Source organism: Myotis nattereri, assembly GCF_964212035.1.
Source record: "Myotis nattereri genome assembly, chromosome: 6".
Classification (NCBI taxonomy): Eukaryota; Metazoa; Chordata; class Mammalia; order Chiroptera; family Vespertilionidae; genus Myotis; species Myotis nattereri.
In genome coordinates, this window is record NC_138081.1 from 66,219,603 (window position 1) to 66,232,917 (window position 13,315).

At 35.1% G+C, this 13,315-nt stretch overlaps 1 protein-coding gene across 3 annotated transcripts in view; it reads right to left on the reverse strand.

Moving 5' to 3' along the window:
• HS3ST5 (heparan sulfate-glucosamine 3-sulfotransferase 5) overlaps nucleotides 1-13,315 on the reverse strand; it is a 242,778-nt gene that overhangs the window by 143,311 nt on the left and 86,152 nt on the right. For all 3 annotated transcript variants that reach the window (XM_081094808.1, XM_081094807.1, XM_081094809.1), the window contains exon 2: nucleotides 10,657-10,844. The gene's annotated coding sequence lies outside the window, so the exon portion shown is untranslated. The remainder of the gene's footprint in view (nucleotides 1-10,656; nucleotides 10,845-13,315) is intronic.

Below are 13,315 nucleotides of genomic sequence, written 5' to 3' on the forward strand. Positions count from 1 at the left end.
AATAATTAGTCATCACATTAATAAGAACAAGATATAGTTTTAAAATATAATTTTCAACTAACTTCACTGATTATAGAAGACTTGATTGAATTGTACTATGGATATTGAAACAGAAGATCCAGTTTTTAGCTTCTTAGTCTAACAGGATTTACACATGTACAATAACAGAAGTAAAATTGAGTGAGTTATTCATGTTCTTACTTCATTCACTATCAGACAAAGTCATCAAAACCTTGCTAAGTTCACAAAGTACTCATTAAGTCTTCTGGACCCTGGGTATTTACAGGTGTTTTCTATAATAATCCTCATCAATCATTTAGAGCCATGTACCTAATGTTATCCATACTTTTTAATGTGCTTAAAATGTAAATTATATTGGTTTAATAAATGATATGCCTGGAAATACACATGAAAATTCTATTCCGTGCAATGAGAAACCCCACTTTTATCATTATATAAAACTATGGATCTATCCTTCATTTCAGGCAAATTTAGAATCCATTTACAAGAACCAAATGTACAATATTTTAAGATGTATTATGATGCTTAAACTAAAAACTCTCTTAGAAAATTAATTGCTATTGCTTTAATTTTTTTTTTTCCATATAAACCTCCCAAGGCTTGGCAGATAGTCTTTTATACTTTTCGTTGTGTTGGGGGATATATTGCCTCTCTGCCTTATTAAATCCACTGAAATTATTTTCCAGTGAGTTGCATAATTTTGCCTTGTGAGAGTTCAAAGTGTTCTCAGATGACTCTGTACTGTTGCCTAAAGATGCTGAGGAACCCAGGGCCCAGATGTTACTTAAACTGTTTTCTAAACTCAGCACTTTACTATTTATTATTTTTTTCCTTCCACAGTTCATTGAAAAATAATACAGTGTCTTTCATTTTTGCTTTATATACTGAGTAATAGGTAAGTCATGGTTTCATAAATAATTTCATTTATTTTTTCAAAAAAATTCTGAAAAGATCATTCTAATCTTTTAAGTCATTTCTGGTAGCGCTGAAGGAATTATCAATTAAGTGATCCATTCTTGGAGCTTAGTCACACTCACTAATCAGATTGCTTTGTGTGATACAAAAGTATGTTCAGCTCTCAATTGAAACAAAACAAAACAAAACATTATTTTAATTACGAGCAATGGAAAATCTCAGGTAGAGTGATGTACTGAAAACATGGATTGGGAGTTTAAAGGATGGATTCCTCTCCTAGTTTTACTACTAACTGGCTCCTAGACTTGCACATACCATCTAACCTGCACAAATTACCCTCTTTGGGACTCAGTTTTTATGCCTGTTAAATAAAGGCAGTTGGACTGGAATTTCTGGGATCACTTCCAGCTCAAACAGGCTGTGATTCTGTATCATTGGAGGTTAGGGATATATGTGGTTATTAACATGAAATGATTCTCAAAGTGGCATCACAAAATGAACTAAATTACAAATTACTATAGGTTATTTTTAAAAATATGTATTCACATTTAGAGTTCAGTCCTCATTTTTCTTAGAATGAAATAAGAATATTACCTAAAGGGTCCATATTTTGAAAATCCAGGGTAATTCTTAAGTTAATATATTCTTACTAGAGGCCCAGTGCATGAAATACGTACACGGGTAGGGTCCCTAGGCCTGGCCAGTGATCAGGGCCGATCTGTGGGGCGACCGATGGGGTAGTTGGGGGGCCCCTGCTGGCACCCCCCTTGGCTGGCCTGGGGCCTGCAGGCTGGGGGAAGCTACTGCATCGAGCATCTGCCCCCTAGCGGTCAGTGCACGTCATAGCGACTGGTTGTTCCGCAGGTCGTTCTGCTGTTAGGTTGATTTGTATATTAGGCTTTTATTATATAGGATGGGACATTTGGGTCTTTTTGAACTAATTTGGCATTGCTTATTATCACTTTCAAGGATATATAATAGTGAAACTATAATAATTTAAAATTACTCCATAAATTGTAAACATAAAGGAAAAACATAAAGAAATTTATATTTTTTAATATAATTTTTATTCTTCATTGTTTGAGCTCTTTGTAATTCCACAGCATTGCTTGGAGAGCAGTTTCTAATTAGACCATATGTAATAAAGCCAGGCCAAGAACACGGAAGCTAAAAGTTAGTAAACACATGTAATGGATTGCTTTAATTTGGAGAAAATCTAAGGTCAGTATTGCAAGTCAATTTATGGAAGTTATCAGTAGAAATAGAAGATCTGCGCAACAGTCATTTAATAATGACTCATTCTCCAAGTCTACCCATATATTCTGATTTCAGACAGCCAGGCTGAACATCAGACAAAACAAAACAGCAAAACATCTGCCAGAAGAGCTTGTACAAACAGAACCAGACCTGACCCCACCCTCTGCATCCTATCAGATCATTCCCTCTTTGTTTTACCTTTAACCTGTTTTCTTTCTTTCGTTCCTTATCATAGTCTATGATACTACATAACTCATTTGTGGTTATTATTTATTGCCTGCATGTTCCAAAAGAATGCCGTGCTTTGTTCACTGATTCATCTCAAGTCCTTGAACAGCCTGGTTCAAGTAGTGACTAACCAAATACTTGTTGAATAAATAAAGAAATGAAGTTTGCATTGGATTATATATATCTGGGTGTAGGTCTGATTCTCATCTGAAGTCACAATTCTTTGCATAAAAAACAAACATCAAGCCAGTCTAGTTTGGGCTTGTCAGGACATTTACTCCCTCTATTATAAAAATCAATCTTTCAATTTGGCACAAGGAAAACATAGTTGTCATGGCATGGTTCCTTGGTGCCTTACTCGTGAAACAAGGGCGGCTAATGGAAGAGCAAAGTGAATTACTTGAGTATGAGGGTGAAGATAGAACAGTTTGTGGTTGTAAAATATTGGCTCTCACCTTAGCTATTCTATTTTAACCAACTTGATGAAACTACCATCTAGAATTTTCTTATTCAAAGGATAAGACGAGTATCTTAATGACCTACATTATAATAATGTGTGGCTTACACCATTTAACTTGCATTTATACAGATACAATCATTTGAATATTAGCAGACAAAAATATTTGAGCAATCTTAACTTTCTCAAACAAAATAAGGAAATTGTGGCCCGCATGGTGGAGGCGTAGTAGAGGAAAGAAATGGCAATGGAGAAAATGTATGTAAGTCAGAAAACTGTATTATCTAGGAAGAAATGGCTACTATAAAGTATAACAGCTTCATTTAAATGTTTTTGCCAAAATAATATATCATAAAGGCCAATGTATTAAATTTTAATTTCTGAATATTTTTATCCCTTTATTTTAATAGGAGTGTCACATGCTGGCATACATGCTACTTCTTCACAATTTTAGGCCAGAAAACATTGGTTTCTCTCCCCTCATCATTTTTCATGCTCTACAAAGTTTGCCATCATGAACCACTTTGCATTTATTATAAATAGGCATTATGTTGGAAAAGCAATTCAACTCTATTCCGTTTCACTAGGAAAGCTAATCGGCTTTGCACGAGGTAATGGGCCTGTGTGAGCTTGAAGGGTGTGTGAACCGGGAACTGAAGTTACCTAGTTGTTTCCTACTGAACTTGGGAATCTGCAAAACAAAGGCAGGAGACCTGCTGCGAGGAGGATAGGGAAATTATTATAATCTGAGTTTCTAAATTGAACGAGGATTTTTGCTCAGCAGAAACCTCTTCACTGCAAAAACTCTGAAATTATACCCTGCGGTTAGGAATACATGTTGGGATGTGATGCAGTATGTTTTCGAGTGAGGTGAGAGGGATTGTGATTAATTAATCCCATTACGGTGGATAACTCAAAAGAATTATTTCCTAAAATAACTTAAGTAGCTTTATTGTTTTTAAAAAATTCCATACTCACTAATTAATTGCAATATGTAAAAGTTCAGAGGAAAAAAAGTAGAAGTCTGCTGATCATCTCTCCAGACAGCTTTCTCAGTATATAGGCACAGAGATCTATGCCTACAATTTTATATAAATAGGCTCATATGATACGCACAATCTTTAAGCTACTTGGCAACTTTTACTTCTAAAATGAAGTAAGATAGTTTACATACACACATATGTGATACATGTTGCTGAGTTTTAATATCTCATTGGCTTAGAGGTATAATGTTATCTATGGGGAGGCTGAAAACTGTTAATGCTTATACATATGTATATTATAGGTTTTAATAGTTTGTTTTATTCAGTGCATGCTCTGCATTAAACTTACAGATATGGGAAATGATAAAGTATTCAGATCCCACCATCTAATACAGATTCTGAGTAGAATACTTGTTGGGTGAGGAACCCGAACATTCCTCTGTACTTCAAATCAAATACGTTTAATGCATATAATAGCAGTCCTAGGGGGACTTCAAAAAGGGAAAGAACTTATAATTCCTTTTTGTTGATTTAAAAAAATTGTTATTAATCAAGTACTTAATATTTGGTTAATAGGTAGTTTTAATTATCATTAAAGTAGAAAAACTTTCTTTTGAAAATAAATTTCAACATAAGTGCTTTACTTTATAACCCTGAAGATGAGTTTTTAAACCTAGCTCAGCACCTAAAATATGGACTATTGGTATTTCTTGGGATGTTTTTAGAAGTCAAGTTTATTTGCTCAACAAACACCTGTGGTTGCTCATAAAGATATTTATTCATGATTCTATACCTTCGTTACGTATTATACCCATCAAGCAATCACTCTCAAGTTTCTCTTGCCCTAGTTAAACATTTTGGCTCTAATTTTTATCTTTTATGATATTAACATTCCACAGTAATCCCCCTTTATCCACGGTTCACTTTCTTCAGCTTCAGTTACCTGCAGTCAACCTTGGTCCAAAAATATTAAACAGAAAATTCAAGAAAAAAACTATTCATAAGTTTTAAATTGTGCCAGGTCGAAAGTAGTGTGATCAAATTTTGAGCAGCCCCGCTCTGTCCTGCCAAAGATGTGAGTCGTTCTTTGTCCAGTGTATCCACTCTGCTTTTGCTGCCTGACCACGAGTCAGTTAGGCACCTAGTAGCTGTGTCAGTTATGAGAGAGAGAGAGGACACATTCACATAACTTTTATTACAGCATATCGTTATTCTATTTTATTATTGTTGCTGTTAATATCTTACTCTGCCTCATTTATAAATTAAACTTAATCATAAATATGTATGTATAGGAAAAAACTTCATGTATAGGGTTCAGTACTATCTGCCGGGGTTCTTGTTCCGGCATCAAGAAGGGTTCAGCAATCTGGAGAAGGCTGTGCGTAGATTAAATAGGAGTCCAGAGATGAAGCATAATTTTGAAAGGCATTGGGGGTCAGAGGAGCCTAGCTTAAAGAGTTAAGATCTAAGTTCTAAGGTCTCAGGTCTCCTTGTCCCAGGACCCCATGCTTTTTATTAACACAAATTGTCCTGAGGCGAGGCAGAGATATACACTTCAAAGGGTAAGGGTTTCATATAGAGTCCATTGTCAGAATGGGGGAATTAGCTTATGGCTGTTCAGGTGTTTGGCCAGTAGGAAGCAATAACATGTAGATTAAGATGCCCTTTAGCTGTCTGGCAGCCAAGAATCAATTTAATGTATCCTATTCAGGTTTGGGGAAATGCCTTTAGCCATTCCCAACAGGTGACTACATGTGTGACTCAACCCTGTTGAGTCCCCAAGTTCCATCAACCTTTTGATGAAACTCTTGAAATTATGACATGCTGGAATTGGCTTCCAGCAACTATCTGTGGCTTTGGGCATCTACTGGGTGCTTTGCAACATATCACCTGCAGATCAGGGGGGACTACTATAAATCCTAATTTCTTAAGGTTGCAATTTCCTAGTACCCCTTTGACTACACTTTCATTTTCAAGTTTTCGAATAACTTTGTTTTGGCTGCATTCAGCTTAGAATTTGGTTCTAATTTATAAATTGTAAGTTCATCTAATAACCCATATTTGAAGTTTGTAACTTTGTATAATAACCTTGAACTTTTACATCTTTAGATTATGTACTATTTCCTTATTATATGTGATAGAAAAATAAGCGTACATTTTCCTCTTTCTCCCCCCATTCTTTGCCACCTAATGTTAGGCAGTAACGTGACCTTTCTTAGAATCTTTGTTTTCTACTCTTAGATATGCTTATATTTTTATGACTTGATTTAGCAGGTTTAAATAATATCCAGTATTCCTAGATATTGAGAATAAAGCAATCAGCTAATTTAGTATATGCAACAACTTCTTTCTTTTGTATCCAACTTTGTGTTAGCTGCTTTAGTGCTCCCGGATATTATACTTTTATGCTCTATTCTGTTACCCTGATCTGCATTTTATTTTAGATTTTGTTTAGAGTTAAATACATCCAATGCTCACAGTTAGTCCTTTTGTAGTGATTTCTACAGTCACCTCTTGGTTTAATGGCGTTTGTCCCCTAGTAGTTGCCTCACGAAGGGCTCATGATCGCATCATTTCCTGAGTTCCTCTACATTCAGAATATTTGCCTCGAGCTTTCATACCTTGAGAGGAAGTTTGGCTGCACATACAACCCTTGGTACCCACTTTCTTTCCTATATTGATGGTGAATTCACGATCTCCTAATTCACTGTTGCGTATCTCAACTTTTACTACGTGGCTTTTCTTTTTTTTTCAAGTTTTGCCAAAATTGGTCTCCTTAAAAACTTAAAACTCTCTAAATTGTTCTGTTCTCCAGGATAAAGGAAACAAGTCATTGAAGGATAGTTCTTAAGGTCAAAATATTTCCAAAGTACTTTTTAGTGAACTTAATGATTTGTTTAGTTAGCTCATGTCATTGCGTGTTCCTTATGCCTTCCTCAGAGTACTGTTTTAAAGCAAGTTAGAGTGATGTCAGAGCGAGAAAGGCCCACCGTCACCGTCAGGCGCCAAGTCCTCATTTTAGGATGAAGAAACTGAGGCCAGCGAGAGGTCAAGAGGTTTCCCCAAGGTTATGCTGCCGTCAGGAAGCTGAGTCTGAACTTGAACCCCAGCGATTCCCAGGCAAGAATCCTTTCCGCTTCACGGAGTCCTTTAAAAAAATAATGATCACTCGTGTGTGTGAGTGTGTGTGTGTGTGTGTGTGTGTGTGTGTGTGTGTGTTGAGAACATTGAAGATCTACTCTCTTAATGATATGAGGTGATTGATGTATTAACTAGCCTTATTGAGATAACAATTTTGTTGTATGTGTATATGTGTATCAAACCATTACATTGTATACTTTAAACATTCACACAGTTATATTTCCGTTATATTTCACTAACAATGGAAAAAAAATGTAATGATCAAATGTTTATTCCCTGTCACATAGGATAATTCATCTAATGTCTGCTTAAAAATTATCATTTCATTTCTTATTCCAAATATGTAGGGAATGACACATGCAGGATAGCTGTATCAGAGAACTTTCAGTGGTTTTGTTGTTCAGTTACATATAGTGTCACTTTCATTTTCTGTTTCCTGAAACTGGGAAACTTCAAATAAATGTAGAGTTAGTTTTCCTACTCCAAACTCCCTAAACCATCATTTTGAAATCAAATTACACAGCTTATGCTTAAAACATAAGGGCCAAGATTCTGTCTTCAAATGCACCACCCACTCTCTAACAACAGAATTTGGCCCTAAAAACCCATTAACAAATATTGTCATTAAACTAAAGAGCTAATTACTTTGGATTCAGACAGAATGAACAAATTCATAGCCCAACCGCAGCTGGTAGTAATAATGGTGAGACTAACCGTATGTGCACTGGAGATTTAAAGAACAAAGACATATTAACACTAATGTAACCAAACATACAAAATCATCCTCCAAATGGAGCAAACTGTTATAGTTAGAAAACTCTTGAAAGCATATTGGTATTATCTGATGCAAGAAATGAAGACTATTTCTAATTAATCATCATAATTTGAAATTACCAGTGCTTAATAAAGAGCAAAACTTGAGAAATTTATTCTGTTGCAATATCCCACAAATGAAGAATTACATCTAAAAACCAGTTTGATCTAATAATAGCTATCACTCTCATATTCAAATCAGTTTAATACTTTAAGATAAAAAGTATGCTTTAAGGCTATTTTAAATAACTGTTAGTGAAACTACATAATAGTTCTATAAAAGTGAATTAACCAGATAATTGAATATTTTCTAATCCCTTAAAAATATGTTGAAATTACATTAATAATACACACTTTAACCCTGGATGGTGTGTTCAGTTGTTAGAGCACTGACTCTAGACCCAAAGGGTCTCAGGTACAATTTTGGTCAAAGACATGTACCTGGGTTGCAAGTTCCCCACCATGGTTGGGGCACATTGGGGAGGTAACCAATTGATGTGGCTCTCTCACATTGATGTTTCTCTCTCTTCTCTCCCCCTCCCCCCTCCCCCCTCCCCCCTCCCTCCTCCCTCCTCCCTTCCACTCTCTCTAAAATCAATGGAAAAAAATCCTCCAAAGTGAGGATTAACAAAATAATAATCATACATACTTTAGAAAAAGTTTTATAAACTCTTAACACTAATAAAAATCAACCATAGTTTCATCAATGGAGCATAACCATTAATAATAATTTGGTGTTTATTCCTTCAATTTTTCTTCCTGTGCTTCTGTAGCATTTTAAATATGGTTTTATAACTTGTTTTCATATACAGTATATTATGAGCATTTCCCATGTCAATAATTATACTTTTTGTACATAAATTTTAATTACTTCCCAGCTTCTTAAATTGAGAATAATAAACACATTTTAATCTTTTAGGCTATCTCACAAATGTCATTATTATAGTTTCATAATAACGCTAATACTCCCTAGAGGTTCTTACATATTTAAATCTCTTTTCTCCCTACTGAATGGTCCCAGATGGCTCTACTGTTCAGAAGCTGCATCTTACTTTTAACCCTATTTCCCCCTCAATATCAGGTTTCCAGAAAAAGCTGGCCCAGCCTGAAATACACCTACATTTTCTGTTTTCCTTTCTTAATTAATGACATGGAAGATGATCTACTGATTACTAAAAAAAGCAAAAGCAAAAAAGAAAGAACAGAACAGAAGCTTCTATGTTTTTCCTGAAATTGAAATAATACAGATTTGTACTAATTTAAGTCTAATTTGGAAACTTAATTGAATCACACACTGTGTACTACATACTTGAGGATTTTATGATATTGTGTAGTACATATTTTAGGGTTTATTATCAGGTATGGCAATCTTACTGTTAAGAACAACTCTGACAACAAATATATGTGAAAATTTATTATTATAGTTGACCCAATTATGTAAATCTCTAATTTTGATTGCTTGAAAAAGTGCTCTCTTATTTTATGCATATGACTATATTAATTTATTTTAAATTGTAGAATAGCTAATATGTGTAGCTAACTGGCACTATAAGAATATACTTTTTTTTAATTAAGGGTTTACTTTTACCTTTTGATATTTTATGAACAAAAAATTCTACACAGTATGAACAAGACTGATAAGGAGAGAGAAGAAAATGTCTATAAGCCAGATATTCAATCAAAGGAGTTTAATTAAAAACTTTACTTTTTACTATAAAAATAATATCATATTGTAGTTGTAAGGAATCATCACAATTTAAGATCTGAATATGTCCCTACTAATCACTTCTTTAACTGGAATTTAAAAAAGCAAACATTTCATAAACTTAAAATTGAAAATAATAAAAACAGAGGTGCTAAATGAGATATAGAAAACAGAAATCCAAATGTGTGATACTCAATAAATGTTCCTATAGCCTGTTATAAACATACCACCTGATTTATAAGTTTTTATCTGCAAAGGAAGAGTAGCTAACTATGTATTAAGCAGATCTGTTCTTTAAAATCTATGGCTGAGTTTTCAATATGCAGAGGAAAAAACCCCTCAAAAATGTAGAAATGCTTACCCAACCCTGGCAAGAACTCATTATTTTCAACGTGTAGTTATTTCTTGGAATTTGATCAATAGCCATAAACATCTGCATAAATCACAACATTACAGAGAACAGAGAAACAAGAAGAGAGCAGTGGCAGGACTGTCACTCTGAGAGAGAAATGGGGACACCTGGGAATGAGCTCATTGGAGTGAACCTTTAAAAGGAAGAATTCAATTTGAAGGGGTCATAAAGGAAGCACTCATTTAGCCCCTCTGTGCTAAAAGCACTCCTTTCTTATTTATTCTTGTGACTGAAAGAAACAACATAAAACCCCATTTAATATAACTCATTGTTTCTCACAAGCTCCAGACCCACCCTCACCAGGATCATGTGGGGGTGGGTAACTGTAAAAATGCAGATTGCTGGGCTACCTCCCAGACCTGGTGAATCTCTCTGTGAAATGTGCCCAGGAGTCAGCATGTTAAGGGCCTCCCCCTACCCCCATGTGACTCTTATGCACATTTAAATTTGAGGACCAAAATAGTATAACTAATTTGTTCAAAACCAATGATCAGATACCAAGATCACCACTGTGCCTTGCTTGTATATACATGTACATGACATACAACAACTTTTAAACTTTGTATTTTATTTCCCTCTTTTGTCATGGAACTATACATAGCTAGCTATTTTCTTATAGCTCATAACTTTCACTTTTGTGTATTTTATTAACATATATTAAATATTACTTTTGATGTAACTAAGCATTACATAAGAATGTGAGTCACTTCCAAACATCACTTACCTTAAAATCCTCTGCTTATTCAGAAAGTTCTGAACATATATGGTGGAAATTTTCAAGAAGATATGAAGTGTGTCCTCTGTTTAATTTCCGAATGTTTCAAAGCTGGAGAAGGAGACTCCTTAGGTGGACACCAGAAATGCCATTGAGAAGGGAAGACAATGCTGACGCCTCTGGGCACCTGGTTATCTCTGAACAGAACAGAAAAACAAGTAGTTGGTTACCTGAAATTCAGAGTCTCTGTTGTAGAGGTTATTTTCAGTAAACGAGCAGTGTTACTAAATTTAAACTTGGCCTGGGCTTGCTGCTGCCTGATTTAGCAGTTGTCATTTAAAATTTCATGTCATTGTGAAGTCAGAATTACACGATGCTGCTGCCTGCACAAGATTCAGGTTGAATTCATATTGCTTTAATTGACTATTTTTTCCCCAAACATTGCATCCGGCGATGTAATTACTAATTTTATTTTTGATATGCAGGTGCTACATTTTGGTGCTGAATTCCTAAGTCAAGGTTGATGAGATCTCTTGGAAATATATTCTTACAGGAGACTATCATGCCCCATAAAAAGATAAAACATAATACCTTTCCTAAATCCCCATGGAATCATCAGCTACTTTTGCTATATTTTCTTTCACATGGGTAAGGCTTGCCAAGGTAATTAGACACAAATGAAAATAATATCCTTTCTAGTCAATATGTTGCTTACTCAGAGAAACCGAAATTCTAGCATCTTTGCTGAAGAAGTTAAGCAGACTTGGCTAATAAAAAAAAGAATAAAATACCTATTTTTGAAATTGGTGATCAGTCATGCAAATATTCTCCTAAATGGTAGAAGAAGCAACACATACAGATAAATACAAATTCAAACACAAAACAGCAAGTGTCATACACATGCAAGCACAGAGTACACTGTGAAACAACAGGTTTTTATGGAAGACCCTACTGCTTGGCTGCCTAAAAAATATTCTCAACTTTCTTCTTTTTTGATATGTCTCACAAAAAAGAAATGGAAATCAAATGTCCGCTCTCCCAGTGTTCCTTTCTTCTTATAGTTTATGGACCAGAATGGGGTTACATGAGTAGTCCTGTTTGGGCTGGTATTTCTGTAACCGGCAACCAAAAAAATCTTTGTAATTTATTTATTTATTTTTATTGTGTATCTCCTATTTCATTCATTCCTACTTCTCTTTGTTCTTAAGTCTACCTTGTTGTCATGATCGAGCCTATTCCCTACCTACCTTTCCAGGCTCATTTCCCTAGAATAAAGTGACCATTTCTCTCTCTTTTTAAAAACATATTTTATTATTGAGAGTGTTACAGATGTCCCCCACTCACCCCTTTTACCCCCCTCCAACTATTTCTCTTTTTAAGTACCTTCATTTAAAATATATTTCTATTGATTTCAGAGAGAAAGGGAGATGGAAAGAAATAGAAACGCCAATGATGAGAGAGAATCATTGATCAGCTGCTTCTTGCATGCCCCACACTGGGGATCGAGCCTGCAATCCGGGCCCGTGCCCTAACCAGAATGGAACTGCGACCTCCTGGTTCATAGGTTGATGCTCAACCACTGAGCCATGCTGACCAGGCATCCCTCATTTTTTAAATAGCAGAATGCTTAGCACATAGTGGGCATTCAATAAATATTTGTTAAATGAATGTATAATTCCCTTTTAACAACTCTTGAACATAAACCATTTTGTATTTTTATTTTTCCTGTATACTTTATTTTCTGAATTACTTATCAGTCCACCGAAGGCAAAGAAATATCATATTTCTTTGTACCCTGTAGCAGGATGCTATGTACGTAGTAGGGGTCCAAAAGGCACTCAATTGTACTGATACTGACATTTCTAGTTTGGTTTGTTTTTGAAGGCGGAAGTTCATTCTCTCTCACAATAGAGTAAGTTATCACTTACCTATAAGGTTAAATAAACAAGGGGAAATATATTATTATGCTGTCAAAAAATGTAAGTTAAAAATAGGAAACTTGTTTATGATCACAATTCTATAGAATTTGCACTTAGTTATACAGGAGCTGTTCTGCATGACATGAAGAATTTTCAGATAGGCCTTGAGTTATGAGGACAAACAAACAGTGTTTGTTTTTTTACTGTCCTATTTGCAAATATTTTATATTTCTCTTTAGAAATCTTTTCTCTTTGAAACATATAAGCAAAAATTCAATACTTTAAATCATTAACAGTTGACATTTTTTGAGTAGAAACTGATTATTTTGAAAAATAGTTACCCCAAGTACAAACTAATCCCTAGTTATTGGATAGTTACCTGAAAGGGGCGAGAACAACTTCAGAAAGTCAAAGGCAGGCATGGAGTTTTAGCCTATGCTATATACTGACATTACCCAAAATAAAAGAAGTATTTCTTAGAGTAGCCTAAAATAAGAACATACGCTGGGAGCCTAAAAGCAATGAAGCAGTGGGACTGTGAGAGCACTGGGCAAACCTGGAGGGCACAGGGATACGTTTCACAGCTGCTTCGGACTGTGTTACTGTAGCCAGATGTTTCCCAAGCTGGAGAATGGGAGAATTATGATTGAAGGAATCTAGAAGGAAGAGAGGCCAGGACATGTAAGAGTAGACAATACAAATTTTGTGCCTGAATAAACGTCTTGAGCAGGTTTAACCTTTTACTTAAA